Consider the following 12,648-nt stretch of genomic DNA (forward strand, 5'->3'; position numbering starts at 1 on the left):
CAAAAATGACCGAGAAAAATCAAAACATGGCCGAATCATTAAAATCTCTGCCCTGATGCACAGAGGTGAAACCGGAGCCGGGTTTTTTACGACTGAACCGCGCTTAAGCCTAATTTTTAGGGCCAGCAACCAAGCCAGGCCGGGCCTGGCCCGGGCCTGACTTTTGAAAGAGTTCACACCTTTACGCTTCTGCTAACACCTTTCACACTTCACTTCGTTCACATCTTTTGAAATTCACTTCACACCTGTTGAGGCTGCTGTTCACACATTTAACGCTTCTTTCACACCTTTTAGCACCTTTTAGAGTCCATTTGATGTACCGAGACTCAATAACACCTTTGTGATAGGTGGCAGTAAATACGGCACACGCTTTTTACGAACATAAATCAATCTTTTTCACCTGTTGCTGCTCAGTTTTAGTTCATACTGACTATTCCCAATTTTTACATTACCCGCCTCCTGAGGTCACGTTTGGAACGCGTCACTCTGACCCCAAAGGGAAGAAAATGTCTGGCAGATCTTTCAGTCCGTTACCGTTGACGGAGCTGTACAACCCGGTATTGCAGCATGCAAAAATTGCTTTGAGGTACGCTGTGTCGTCCGGTTTCTTTTGTCATAATTACGTTACCTAAATATATAAACAAGCACATACTTGCTAGATAATTATTTGATGATATAATGGTTCTGATTGCTAATTCTTCTTGTACGAGTCACATGAAGCGTCACCGGGACTCTTGTTGGCTAGTAACTCCTTCTGGTCAGCCCACCCTCCACCAGACGATGGCTTCCCCTGTTTCCACATCCAGAAGCAAATTCAACGCATTGGACTGGGCATCGCAGCTCTTCACTGGATTGCTGCTTTCTTATACCCCACCCACATTCAAGAATTTCTCTTTTCTGCCGGAGATAGGCACAGCTGAGCGGCGATTCAAGACAGACTTGCTAACGACATCAACAGTTGGACTCGCGGGTACCTTGTGACGAAACTCAAACCAACGAAGCGGCAGTGAAAGAGCTGGAGTCAAATAAACTGAAGTCTTTCAAGGCTGTCAGTCCGGACTCCGCCAAGTTCTGGTAGGGCTCAGCGTCGAAGTGTCGCTCGGCAGCTCTCCTACCTGTTCAAGTTACAAGCGCCCAGAGCGAGCGTGACTTCAGCAGGGCTGGGCAAATCCGAACAGCAGCAAAGCGTGCCCTCCTTTCTGCGGCACAAGTCAGCCAAATCAAACTGTTAGAATCGGCTGCAGCCAATGGACTTATTGAATGTTGACTTTTAAAATTTCACAATTGAATTACGATTTAATTTTTGTTTGGATTTTTTTTTCATTTAATTCAGGCCCGCTTCTAACACTGCTGATGCAAGTAATGTTTTCATTTAATTCAGGCCCGCTTCTAACACTGTTGATGCAAGTAACCTTTTCATTTAAGTCAGGCCTGCTTCTAACACTGCTGATGCAAGTAACGTTTTCATTTAATTCAGGCCCGCTTCTAACACTGCTGATGCAAGTAACATTTTCTTTTAATTCAGGCCCGCTTCTAACACTGCTGATGCAAGTAACCTTTTCATTAAATTCAGGCCCGCTTCTAACACTGCTGATGCAAGTAACCTTGCAAAAGTTTTCATTTAATTCAGGCCCGCTTCTAACACTGCTGTGCTGATGCAAGTAACCTTGCAAAAGTTTTCATTTTCTTCAGGCCCGCTTCTAACACTGCTGTGCTGATGCAAGTAACCTTGCAAAAGTTTTCATTTAATTCAGGCCCGCTTCTAACACTGCTGTGCTGATGCAAGTAATCTTGCAAAAGTTTTCATTTAATTCAGGCCCGCTTCTAACACTGCTGTGATGATGCAAGTAACCTTGCAAAAGTTTTCATTTAATTCAGGCCCGCATCTAACACTGCTGATGCAAGTAAACTTTTCATTTAATTCAGGCCCGCTTCTAACACTGCTGATGCAAGTAACCTTGCAAAAGTTTTCATTTTCTTCAGGCCCGCTTCTAACACTGCTGTGCTGATGCAAGTAAACTTGCAAAAGTTTTACTTTAATTCAGGCCCGCTTCTAACACTGCTGTGCTGATGCAGGTAACCTAACAAAAGTTTTCATTGAATTCAGGCCCGCTTATAACACTGCTGATGCAGGTAACCTTTTCATTTAAGTCAGGCCCGCTTCAAACACTGCTGATGCAAGTAACTTTTTCATTAAATTTAGGCCCGCTTCTAACACTGCTGATGCAAGTAACCTTGCAAAAGATTTCATTTATTTCAGGCCCGCTTCTAACACTATTGTGCTGATGCAAGTACCCCTGCAAAGTTTTCATCTGATTCAGGCCCACTTCTAACACTGCTGATGCAAGTAACCTTGCAAAAGTTTTCATTTTCTTCAGGCCCGCTTCTAACACTGCTGTGCTTATGCAAGTAACCCTGCAAAACTTTCATCTGATTCAGGCCCGCTTCTAACACTGCTGATGCAAGTAACCTTGCAAAAGTTTTCAATTAAATCAGGCCCGCTTCTAACACTGCTGTGCTTATGCAAGTAACCTTGCAAAAGTTTTCATTTTTTTCAGGCCCGCTTCTAACACTGCTGTGCTTATGCAAGTAACCTTGCAAAATTTTCATTTGATTCAGGCCCGCTTCTAACACTGCTGATGCAAGTAACCTTGCAAAAGTTTTCATTAAATTCAGGCCCGCTTCTAACACTTCTGATGCAAGTAACCTTGCAAAAGTTTTCATTTAACTCAGACCCTCTTCTAACACTGCTGTGCTGATGCAAGTAACCTTGCAAAAGTTTTCAATTTCTTCAGGCCCGCTCCTAATACTGCTGATGCAAGTAACCTTGCAAAAATTTTCATTTAATTCAGGCCCGCTTCTAACACTGCTGTGCTGATGCAATTAAACTTGCAAAAGTTTACATTTAATTCAGTCCCGCTCCTAACACTGCTGTTCTGATGCAAGTAACCTTGCAAAAGTTTTCATTTAATTCAAGCCCGCTTCTAACACTGCTGTGCTGATGCAAGTAACCTTGCAAAAGTTTTCATTTAATTCAGGCCAGCTTCTAACACTGCTGTGCTGATGCAAGTAACCTTGCAAAAGTTTTCAAATTCTTCAGGCCCGCTCCTAATACTGCCGATGCAAGTAACCTTGCAAAAATTTTCATTTAATTCAGGCCCGCTTCTAACACTGCTGTGCTGATGCAATTAAACTTGCAAAAGTTTACATTTAATTCAGTCCCGCTCCTAACACTGCTGTTCTGATGCAAGTAACCTTGCAAAAGTTTTCATTTAATTCAAGCCCGCTTCTAACACTGCTGTGCTGATGCAAGTAACCTTGCAAACGTTTTCATTTAATTCAGGCCCGCTTCTAACACTGCTGATGCAAGTAAACTTTTCTTTTAATTCAGGCCCGCTTCTAACACCGCTGATGCAAGTAACCTTGCAAAAGTTTTCATTTTCTTCAGGCCCGCTTCTAACACTGCTGTGCTGATGCAAGTAACCTTGCAAAATTTTTCATTTAATTCAGGCCCGCATCTAGCACTGCTGTGCTGATGCAAGTAACCTTACACAAGTTTTCATTAAATTCAGGCCCGCTTCTAACACTGCTGATGCAAGTAACCTTTTCATTTAAGTCAGGCCCGCTTCAAACACTGCTGATGCAAGTAACTTTTTCATTAAATTTACGCCCGCTTCTAACACTGCTGATGCAAGTAACCTTGCAAAAGTTTTCATTTATTTCAGGCCCGGTTCTAGCACTATTGAGCTGATGCAAGTAACCTTGCAAAAGTTTTCATTTTCTTCAGGCCCGCTTCTAACACTGCTGTGCTTATGCAAGTAACCCTGCAAAATTTTCATTTGATTCAGGCCCGCTTCTAACACTGCTGTGCTGATGCAAGTAACCTGGCAAAAGTTTTCATTTAATTCAAGCCCGCTTCTAACACTGCTGTGCTGATGCAAGTAACCTTACAAAAGTTTTCTTTAAATTCAGGCCCGCCTCTAACGCTGCTGATGCAAGTAACCTTTTCATTTAAGTCAGGCCCGGTTCAAACACTGCTGATGCAAGTAACTTTTTCATTAAATTTAGGCCCGCTTCTATTACTGCTGATGCAAGTAACCTTGCAAAAGTTTTCATTTTCTTCAGGCCCGCTTCTAACACTGCTGTGCTGATGCAAGTAACCTTGCAAAAATTTTCATCTGATTCAGGCCCGCTTCTAACACTGCAAGTAAGGTTTTCATTAAATTCAGGCCCGCTTCTAACACTGCTGATGCAAGTAACTTTTTCATTAAATTTAGGCCCGCTTCTAACACTGCTGATGCAAGTAACCTTGCAAAAGTTTTCATTTATTTCAGGCCCGCTTCTAACACTATTGTGCTGATGCAAGTAACCCTGCAAAGTTTTCATCTGATTCAGGCCCGCTTCTAACACTATTGTGCTGATCCAAGTAACCTTGCAAAAATTTTCATTTAATTCAGGCCCGCTTCTAACACTGCTGTGCTGATGCAAGTAACCTTGCAAAGGTTTTCATTTAATTCAGGCCCGCATCTAACACTGCTGATGCAAGTAACCTTTTTGTTTAATTCAGGCACGCTTCCAAAACTGCTGATGCAAGTAACCTCTTCATTTAATTTAGGCCTGCTTCTAACACTGCTGATGCAAGTAAACGTTTCATTTAATTCAGGCCCGCTTCTAACACTGCTGATGCAAGTAACCTTGCAAAAGTTTTCATTTTCTTCAGGCCCGCTTCTAACACTGCTGTGCTGATGCAAGTAACCTTGCAAAAATTTTCATCTGATTCAGGCCCGCTTCTAACACTATTGTGCTGATCCAAGTAACCTTGCAAAAATTTTCATTTAATTCAGGCCCGCTTCTAACACTGCTGTGCTGATGCAAGTAACCTTGCAAAGGTTTTCATTTAATTCAGGCCCGCATCTAACACTGCTGATGCAAGTAACCTTTTTGTTTAATTCAGGCACGCTTCCAAAACTGCTGATGCAAGTAACCTCTTCATTTAATTTAGGCCTGCTTCTAACACTGCTGATGCAAGTAAACGTTTCATTTAATTCAGGCCCGCTTCTAACACTGCTGATGCAAGTAACCTTGCAAAAGTTTTCATTTTCTTCAGGCCCGCTTCTAACACTGCTGTGCTGATGCAAGTAACCTTGCAAAAATTTTCATCTGATTCAGGCCCGCTTCTAACACTATTGTGCTGATCCAAGTAACCTTGCAAAAATTTTCATTTAATTCAGGCCCGCTTCTAACACTGCTGTGCTGATGCAAGTAACCTTGCAAAGGTTTTCATTTAATTCAGGCCCGCATCTAACACTGCTGATGCAAGTAACCTTTTTGTTTAATTCAGGCACGCTTCCAAAACTGCTGATGCAAGTAACCTCTTCATTTAATTTAGGCCTGCTTCTAACAATGCTGATGCAAGTAAACGTTTCATTTAATTCAGGCCCGCTTCTAACACTGCTGATGCAAGTAACCTTGCAAAAGTTTTCATTTTCTTCAGGCCCGCTTCTAACACTGCTGTGCTGATGCAAGTAACCTTGCAAAAATTTTCATTTAATTCAGGCCCGCTTCTAACACTGCTGTGCTGATGCAAGTAACCTTACAAAAATTTTCATTAAATTCAGGCCCGCTTCTAACACTGCTGATGCAAGTAACCTTTTCATTTAAGTCAGGCCCGCTTCAAACACTGCTGATGCAAGTAACTTTTTCGTTAAATTAAGTCCCGCTTCTTACACTGCTGATGCAAGTAACCTTTTCATTAAATTCAGGCCCGCTTATAACACTGCTGATGCAAGTAACCTTTTTATTTATTTCAGGCCCGTTTCCAAAACTGCTGATGCAAGTAACCTTTCCATTTATTTTAGGCCCGCTTCTAAGACTGCTGATGCAATAACCTTTTCATTTATTTCAGGCCCGCTTCTAACACTGCTGTGCTGATGCAAGTAACCTTGCAAAGGTTTTCATTTAATTCAGGCCCGCTTCTAACACTGCTGTGCTGATGCAAGTAACCTTGCAAAGGTTTTCATTTTCTTCAGGCCCGCTTCTAACACTGCAAGTAAGGTTTTCATTTAATTCTGACCCGCTTCTAACACTGCTGATACAAGTAACCTTTTCAGTAAATTCAGGCCCGCTTCTAACACTGCTGATGCAAGTAACTTTTTCATTAAATTTAGGCCCGCTTCTAACACTGCTGATGCAAGTAACCTTGCAAAAGTTTTCATTTATTTCAGGCCCGCTTCTAACACTATTGTGCTGATGCAAGTAACCCTGCAAAGTTTTCATCTGATTCAGGCCCGCTTCTAACACTATTGTGCTGATCCAAGTAACCTTGCAAAAATTTTCATTTAATTCAGGCCCGCTTCTAACACTGCTGTGCTGATGCAAGTAACCTTGCAAAGGTTTTCATTTAATTCAGGCCCGCATCTAACACTGCTGATGCAAGTAACCTTTTTGTTTAATTCAGGCACGCTTCCAAAACTGCTGATGCAAGTAACCTCTTCATTTAATTTAGGCCTGCTTCTAACACTGCTGATGCAAGTAAACGTTTCATTTAATTCAGGCCCGCTTCTAACACTGCTGATGCAAGTAACCTTGCAAAAGTTTTCATTTTCTTCAGGCCCGCTTCTAACACTGCTGTGCTGATGCAAGTAACCTTGCAAAAATTTTCATTTAATTCAGGCCCGCTTCTAACACTGCTGTGCTGATGCAAGTAACCTTACAAAAATTTTCATTATATTCAGGCCCGCTTCTAACACTGCTGATGCAAGTAACCTTTTCATTTAAGTCAGGCCCGCTTCAAACACTGCTGATGCAAGTAACTTTTTCATTAAATTAAGTCCCGCTTCTTACACTGCTGATGCAAGTAACCTTTTCATTAAATTCAGGCCCGCTTATAACACTGCTGATGCAAGTAACCTTTTTATTTATTTCAGGCCCGTTTCCAAAACTGCTGATGCAAGTAACCTTTCCATTTATTTTAGGCCCGCTTCTAAGACTGCTGATGCAATAACTTTTTCATTTAATTCAGGCCCGCTTCTAACACTGTTGATGCAAGTAACCTTGCAAAAAATTTCATTTAATTCAGGCCCGCTTCTAACACTGCTGTGCTCATGCAAGTAACCTTGCAAAAGTTTTCATTTATTTCAGGCCCGCTTCTAACACTGCTGTGCTGATGCAAGTAACCTTGCAAAATTTTCATTTAATTCAGGCCCGCTTCTAACACTAATGTGCTGATACAAGTAATCTTGCAAAAGTATTCATTTATTTCAGGCCCGCTTCAAACACTGCTGTGCTAATGCAAGTATCCTTGCAAAAGTTTTTTCATTTAATTCAGGCCCGCTTCTAACACTGTTGCTGATGCAAGTAATATTGCAAAAGTTTTTCATTTAATCAGGCTCGCTTCTAACACTGCTGCTGCAAGTAACTTTTTCATTAAATTAAGTCCCGCTTCTTACACTGCTGATGCAAGTAACCTTTTCATTAAATTCAGGCCCGCTTATAACACTGCTGATGCAAGTAACCTTTTTATTTATTTCAGGCCCGTTTCCAAAACTGCTGATGCAAGTAACCTTTCCATTTATTTTAGGCCCGCTTCTAAGACTGCTGATGCAATAACTTTTTCATTTAATTCAGGCCCGCTTCTAACACTGTTGATGCAAGTAACCTTGCAAAAAATTTCATTTAATTCAGGCCCGCTTCTAACACTGCTGATGCAAGTAACTTTTTCATTAAATTAAGTCCCGCTTCTTACACTGCTGATGCAAGTAACCTTTTCATTAAATTCAGGCCCGCTTATAACACTGCTGATGCAAGTAACCTTGCAAAAAATTTCATTTAATTCAGGCCCGCTTCAAACACTGCTGATGCAAGTAACTTTTTCATTAAATTAAGTCCCGCTTCTTACACTGCTGATGCAAGTAACCTTTTCATTAAATTCAGGCCCGCTTATAACACTGCTGATGCAAGTAACCTTTTTATTTATTTCAGGCCCGTTTCCAAAACTGCTGATGCAAGTAACCTTTCCATTTATTTTAGGCCCGCTTCTAAGACTGCTGATGCAATAACTTTTTCATTTAATTCAGGCCCGCTTCTAACACTGTTGATGCAAGTAACCTTGCAAAAAATTTCATTTAATTCAGGCCCGCTTCTAACACTGCTGTGCTCATGCAAGTAACCTTGCAAAAGTTTTCATTTATTTCAGGCCCGCTTCTAACACTGCTGTGCTGATGCAAGTAACCTTGCAAAATTTTCATTTAATTCAGGCCCGCTTCTAACACTAATGTGCTGATACAAGTAATCTTGCAAAAGTATTCATTTATTTCAGGCCCGCTTCAAACACTGCTGTGCTAATGCAAGTATCCTTGCAAAAGTTTTTTCATTTAATTCAGGCCCGCTTCTAACACTGTTGCTGATGCAAGTAATATTGCAAAAGTTTTTCATTTAATCAGGCTCGCTTCTAACACTGCTGCTGCAAGTAACCTTGCAAAAAATTTCATTTAATTCAGGCCCGCTTCTAACACTGCTGTGCTCATGCAAGTAACCTTGCAAAAGTTTTCTTTTATTTCAGGCCCGCTTCTAACACTGCTGTGCTGATGCAAGTAACCTTGCAAAATTTTCATTTAATTCAGGCCCGCTTCTAACACTAATGTGCTGATACAAGTAATCTTGCAAAAGTATTCATTTATTTCAGGCCCGCTTCAGACACTGCTGTGCTAATGCAAGTATCCTTGCAAAAGTTTTTATTTTTAGTTCAGGCCCGCTTCTAACACTAATGTGCTGATACAAGTAATCTTGCAAAAGTATTCATTTATTTCAGGCCCGCTTCAGACACTGCTGTGCTGATGCAAGTAACATTGCAAAAGTTTTTTCATTTAATAGGCTCGCTTCTAACACTGCTGCTGATCCAAGTAACCTTGCAACAGTTTTTTCATTTAGTTCAGGCCCTCTTCTAACACTGCTGCTGATGCAAGTAACCTTGCAACAGTTTTTTTCATATAATTCGGGCCCGCTTCTAACAGTGCTACTGGCGCAAAAAACCTTTCAAAAATTTTTCATTTAATTCATGCCCGCTTCTAACCTTGCTACTGACACAAAAAACCTTCCAAAAATTTTTCATTTAATTCAAGCCCGCTTCTAACACTGCGGTTGCAAGTAACCTTGCAAAAGTTTTTTTTTCATTTAGTTCAGACCCACTTCTAACACTGCTGCTGATGCGAGTAACCTTGCAATTTTTTTTTTCATTTATTTCGGGCCCGCTTCTAACACTGCTGATGCAAGTAGCCTTGCAAAATTTTTCATTTAATTCAGGCCCGCTTCTAACACTGCTGTGCTGATGCAAGTAACCTTGCAAAAGTTTTCATTTTCTTCAGGCCCGCTTCTAACACTGCTGTGCTGATGCAAGTAACCTTGCAAAAGTTTTCATTTAATTCAGGCCCGCTTCTAACACTGTTGTGCTGATACAAGTAACCTTGCAAAGTTTTCATTTAATTCACGCCCGCTTTTAACACTGCTGTGCTGATGCAAGTAACCTTGCAAAATTTTCATTTATTTCAGGCCCGCTTCACACACTGCTGTGCTAATGCAAGTATCCTTGCAAAAGTTTTTTCATTTAATTCAGGCCCGCTTCTAACACTACTGTGCTGATGCAAGTAACCTTGCAAAAAATTTCATTTAACTCAGGCCCGCTTCTAACACTGCTGATGCAAGTAACCTTGCAAAAAATTTTATGTAATTCAGGCCCGCTTCTAACACTGCTGTGCTCATGCAAGTAACCTTGCAAAAGTTTTGATTTATTTCAGGCCCGCTTCTAACACTGCTGTGCTGATGCAAGTAACCTTGCAAAATTTTCATTTAATTCAGGCCCGCTTCTAACACTGTTGTGCTGATACAAGTAATCTAGCAAAAGTATTCATTTATTTCAGGCCCGCTTCAAACACTGCTGTGCTAATGCAAGTATCCTTGCAAAAGTTTTTTCATTTAATTCAGGCCCGCTTCTAACACTGCTGCTGATGCAATTAACATTGCAGTAGTTTTTTCATTTCATTGGCTCGCTTCTAACACTGTTGCTGATCCAAGTAACCTTGCAACAGTTTTTTCATTTAGTTCAGGCCCGCTTCTAACACTGCTGCTGATGCAATTAACCTTGCAACAGTTTTTTCATTTGATTCAGGCCCGATTCTAACACTGCTAATGACGCAAAAAAACCTTCCAAAACTTTTTCAATTAATTCATGCCCGCTTCTAACCTTGCTACTGACGCAAAAAACCTTCCAAAAATTTTTCATTTAATTCAAGCCCGCTTCTAACACTGCGGTTGGAAGTAACCTTGCAAAAGTTTTTTTTTCATTTAGTTCAGGCCCGATTCTAACACTGCTGCTGATGCAAGTAACCTTGCAATTTTTTTTTCATTTAATTCGGGCCCACTTCTAACACTGCTGATGCAAGTAGCCTTGCAAAATTTTTCATTCAATTCAGGCCCGCTTCTAACACTGCTGTGCTGATGCAAGTAACCTTGCAAAAGATTTCATTTTCTACAGGCCCGCTTCTAACACTGCTGTGCTGATGCAAGTAACCTTGCTAAAGTTTTCATTTAACTCAGGCCCGCTTCTAACACTGCTGATGCAAGTAACCTTGCAAAAAATTTCATTTAATTCAGGCCCGCTTCTAACACTGCTGTGCTCATGAAAGTAACCTTGCAAAAATTTCATTTAATTCAGGCCCGCTTCTAACACTGCTGCTGATGCAAGTAACCTTGCAACAGTTTTTTCATTTGATTCAGGCCCAATTCTAACACTGCTACTGACGCAAAAAAACCTTCCAAAACTTTTTCAATTAATTCATGCCCGCTTCTAACCTTGCTACTGACGCAAAAAACCTTCCAAAAATTTTTCATTTAATTCAAGCTCGCTTCTAACACTGCGGTTGGAAGTAACCTTGCAAAAGTTTTTTTTTTCATTTAGTTCAGGCCCGATTCTAACACTGCTGCTGATGCAAGTAACCTTGCAATTTTTTTTTCATTTAATTCGGGCCCACTTCTAACACTGCTGATGCAAGTAGCCTTGCAAAATTTTTCATTCAATTCAGGCCCGCTTCTAACACTGCTGTGCTGATGCAAGTAACCTTGCAAAAGATTTCATTTTCTACAGGCCCGCTTCTAACACTGCTGTGCTGATGCAAGTAACCTTGCTAAAGTTTTCATTTAACTCAGGCCCGCTTCTAACACTGCTGATGCAAGTAACCTTGCAAAAAATTTCATTTAATTCAGGCCCGCTTCTAACACTGCTGTGCTCATGAAAGTAACCTTGCAAAAATTTCATTTAATTCAGGCCCGCTTCTAACACTGCTGATGCAAGTAACCTTGCAAAAAATTTCATTTATTTCACGCCCGCTTCTAACACTGCTGTGCTGATGCAAGTAACCTTGCAAAAATTTCATTTAACTCAGGCCCGCTTCTAACACTAATTTGCTGATACAAGTAATCTTGCAAAAGTATTCATTTATTTCAGGCCCGCTTCAAACACTGCTGTGCTAATGCAAGTATCCTTGCAAAAGCAAAAGTTTCTTCATTTAATTCAGGCCCGCTTCTAACACTGCTGCTGATGCAAGTAACCTTGCAAAAGTTTTTCATTTAATTCAGGCTCGCTTCTAACACTGCTGCTGATCCAAGTAACCTTGTAACAGTTTTTTCACGTATTTCAGGCCCGCTTCTAACACTGCTGCTGATGCAAGTAACCTTGCAACAGTTTTTTCATTTAATTCAGTCCCGCTTCTAACACTGCTACTGACGCAAAAAACCTTCCAAAAATTTTTCAATTAGTTCATGCCCGCTTCTAACCTTGCTGCTAATGCAATAAACCTTGCAAAAATTTTTAAATTTAACTCAAGCCCGCTTGTAACACTGCAGATGCAAGTAACCTTGCAAAAGTTTTTTTTTTTCATTTAGTTCAGGCCCGCTTCTAACACTGCTGCTGATGCAAGTAACCTTGCAATTTTTTTTCATTTAATTCGGGCCCGCTTCTAACACTGCTGATGCAAGTAACCTTGCAAAATTTTTCATTTAATTCAGGCCCGCTTCCAACACTGCTGTGCTGATGCAAGTAACCTTGCAAAAGTTTTCATTTTCTTCAGGCCCGCTTCTAACACTGCTGTGCTGATGCAAGTAACCTTGCATAAGTTTTCATTTAATTCAGAACCGCTTCAAACACTACTTTGCTGATACAAACAACCTTGCAAAAGTTTTCATTTAATTCAGGCCCGCTTCTAACACTGCTGATGCAAGTAACCTTTTTATTTAATTCAGCCCCACTTCCAAAACTGCTGATGCAAGTAACCTCTTCATTTATATTAGGCCTGCTTCTAACACTGCTGATGCAAGTAACCTTTTCATTTAATTCAGGCCCGCTTCTAACACTGCTGATGCAAGTAACCTTGCAAAAACTTTTTCATTTTCTTCAGGCCCGCTTCTAACACTGCTGTGCTGATGCAAGTAACCTTGCAATTTTTCATTTATTTCAGGCCCGCTTCTAACACTGCTGTGCTGATGCAAGTAATCTTGCAAAAGATTTCATTAGATTTAGGCCCGCTTCTAACATTGCTGATGCAATTAACCTGTTCATTTAATTCAGGCCCACTTCCAAAACTGCTGATGCAAGTAACC

The sequence above is a fragment of the Symsagittifera roscoffensis genome, chromosome 1, assembly GCF_963678635.1.
Source record: "Symsagittifera roscoffensis chromosome 1, txSymRosc1.1, whole genome shotgun sequence".
Classification (NCBI taxonomy): Eukaryota; Metazoa; Xenacoelomorpha; order Acoela; family Convolutidae; genus Symsagittifera; species Symsagittifera roscoffensis.